At 33.7% G+C, this 3263-nt stretch overlaps 1 non-coding gene across 1 annotated transcript; it reads right to left on the reverse strand.

The window, feature by feature from the left end:
* Nucleotides 1–2151: 2151 nt before the first annotated feature.
* Nucleotides 2152–2259, reverse strand: LOC112768071 (small nucleolar RNA R71). Its single transcript, XR_003185510.1, has one exon. It is a non-coding gene; the product is annotated as a small nucleolar RNA R71 (small nucleolar RNA).
* Between the last annotated feature and the right edge of the window lie 1004 nt (nt 2260–3263).

A 3263-nucleotide genomic window follows, 5' to 3' on the forward strand; every position in this document is an offset into this window, starting at 1 on the left:
TGTCTCAATTCTTTTGGACTCAAGAGAAGAGCTTCTTTATCTTTCTTAGCAAATTGGCTGCTGAATGTAAAGTTCTGCTAAAGCTTGACTGGCTATTAAGCCATGTCTAACCCTCAGATTGGAGCTTTAGACTAACATGGCAAGATTCCTGGAATTCATATTAAAAATTTTGGAATCCTTATTTTTGTTTTTCAATTAATTTTCGAAAAAAATACAAAAAAATTAGAAAATCATAAAATTCAAGAATATTTCATGTTTCTTGTTTGAGTCTTTAGTCAAGTTATAAGTTTGGTGTCAATTGCATACTCATCTTGCATTTTTCGAAAATTTTCATGCATTCATAGTGTTCTTCATGATCTTCAAGTTGTTCTTGGTAAGTCTTCTTGTTTGATCTTTGCATTTGCATGTTGTGTGTCTTTTCTTGTTTTTCATATGCATTCCTGAATTCTTTATGTCTAAGCATTAAAGAATTCTAAGTTTGGTGTCTTGCATGTTTTCTTTGCATTAAAAATTTTTCAAAAATGTGTTCTTGATGTTCATCATGATCTTCATAGTGTTCTTGGTATTCATCTTGACATTCATAGCATTCTTGCATGCATTCATTGTTTTGATCCATAACTTTCATGCATTGCATCATTTTTTGTTTTTCTCTCTCATCATAAAAATTCAAAAATAAAAAAAAATATCTTCCCCTTTTTCTCCCATAAAATTCGAAAATTTGAGTTGACTTTTTCAAAAATTTTTAAAATCTAGTTGTTTTTATGAGTCAAATCAAATTTTCAATTTAAAAAAATCTTATTTTTTTCAAAATCTTTTTCAAAAATCAAAACTTTTTCATTTTTCTTAGTTATTTTCAAAAATTTTAAAAATATTTTTCAAAAATCTTTTTCTTATTTTTATATCATATTTTCGAAAATAACATCATCAATTAATGTTTTGATTCAAAAATTTCAAGTTTGTTACTTACTTGTTAAGAAAGATTCAAACTTTAAGTTCTAGAATCATATCTTGTGATTTCTTGTGAATCAAGTCATTAATTGTGATTTTAAAAATCAAATCGTTTTCAAAACCAATTTCAATCATATCTTTTCAAAAATATCTTCTCATCTTATCTTTTTCAAAATTTGATTTCAAAATATCTCTTCTAACTTCTTATCTTCTTATCTTTTCAAAATTGATTTTCAAATTTGTTTCAACTAACTAACTAACTTTTTTGTTTATTTCTTATCTTTTTCAAAACCACCTAACTAACTCTCTCTCTCTAATTTTCGAAAATATCTTCCCCCTTTTTCAAAATTTCTTTTTTTTATTTAACTAATTATTTTAATTTTTGATTTTAATTTTCGAAAATTACTAACCTTTTTCTAAAACTATTTTCGAAAATCACTAACTCTTTTTCAAAAATAATTTTCGAAAATCCTCTCCCTCTCTCATCTTAGTCTATTTATTTATTCATCTACTAACATCTCTTCCTCACATCACTCACCAAATTCGAACCCCCTCTTCTATCTGTGTTCGAATTTTTTCGTCTTTTCTTCTTCTACTAACAATAAGGAACCTCTTTACTGTGACATAGAGGATTCCTCTTCTTTTCTTTTTCTCTTCTCTTTCTTATGAGCAAGGACAAAGAAAAAGGCATTCTTGTTGAAGCTGATCCAGAACCTGAAAGGACTCTGAAGAGAAAACTAAGAGAAGCTAAATTACAATAATCCAGAGACAACCTTATTGAAAATTTCGAACAAGTAAAGGAGATGGCAGCCGAACCCAACAACAATAATGCAAGGAGAATGCTTGGTGACTTTACTGCACCTAATTCCAATTTACACGGAAGAAGCATCTCCATTCCTACCATTGGAGCAAACAATTTTGAGCTGAAACCTCAGCTAGTTTCTCTGATGCAACAAAACTGCAAGTTTCATGGACTTCCATCTGAAGATCCTTTTTCAGTTCTTAACTGAATTCTTGCAGATCTGTGATACTGTTAAGACTAATGGAGTAAATCCTGAAGTCTACAGGCTCATGCTTTTCCCTTTTGCTGTAAGAGACAGAGCTAGAATATGGTTGGACTCTCAACCTAAAGACAGCCTGAACTCTTGGGATAAGCTGGTCACGGCTTTCTTAGCCAAGTTCTTTCCTCCTCAAAAGCTGAGCAAGCTTAGAGTGGATGTTCAAACCTTCAAACAAAAAGATGGTGAATCCCTCTATGAAGCTTGGGAAAGATACAAACAGTTGACCAAAAAGTATCCTTCTGACATGCTTTTAGAATGGACCATCCTGGATATATTCTATGATGGTTTATCTGAGCTATCAAAGATGTCATTGGATACTTCTGCAGGTGGATCCATTCACCTAAAGAAAACGCCTACAGAAGCTCAAGAACTCATTAACATGGTTGCAAATAACCAGTTCATGTACACTTCTGAGAGGAATCCTGTGAGTAATGGGACGCCTATGAAGAAGGGAGTTCTTGAAATTGATACTCTGAATGCCATATTGGCTCAGAACAAAATATTGACTCAGCAAGTCAATATGATTTCACAGAGTCTGACTGGAATGCAAGCTGCATCCAACAGTACTCAAGAGGCTTCTTATGAAGAAGAAGCTTATGATCCTGAGAACCCTACAATAGCAGAGGTAAATTACATGGGTGAACCATATGGAAACACCTATAATCCATCATGGAGAAATCATCCAAATCTCTCATGGAAGGATCAAAAGCCTCAACAAAGCTTTAATAATGGTGGAAGAAACAGGTTTAACAATAATAAACCTTTTCCATCATCCACTCAGCAACAGATAGAGAACTCTGAACAAAGTACCTCTAATTTAGCAAACTTAGTCTCTGATCTATCCAAGGCCACTGTAAGTTTCATGAATGAAACAAGGTCTTCCATTAGAAATTTGGAAGCACAAGTGGGCCAGCTGAGTAAAAGGATCACTGAAATCCCTCCTAGTACCCTCCCAAGCAATACAGAAGAGAATCCAAAAGGAGAGTGCAAGGCCATTGACATAAGCACCATGGCCAAACCTGTAAGGGAAGGAGAGGACGTGAATCCCAAGGAGGAAGACCTCCTGGGACGTCCAGTGATCAATAAGGAGCTTCCCTCTGAGGAACCAAAGGACTCTGAGGCTCATTTAGAGACCATAGAGATTCCATTGAACCTCCTTATGCCATTCATGAGCTTTGATGAGTATTCCTCTTCTGAAGAGAATGAGGATGTTACTGAAGAGCAAGTTGCCAAGTTCCTTGGTGCAATCATGAA

This window comes from Arachis hypogaea, chromosome 17 (genome assembly GCF_003086295.3).
Source record: "Arachis hypogaea cultivar Tifrunner chromosome 17, arahy.Tifrunner.gnm2.J5K5, whole genome shotgun sequence".
Lineage (NCBI taxonomy): Eukaryota > Viridiplantae > Streptophyta > Magnoliopsida > Fabales > Fabaceae > Arachis > Arachis hypogaea.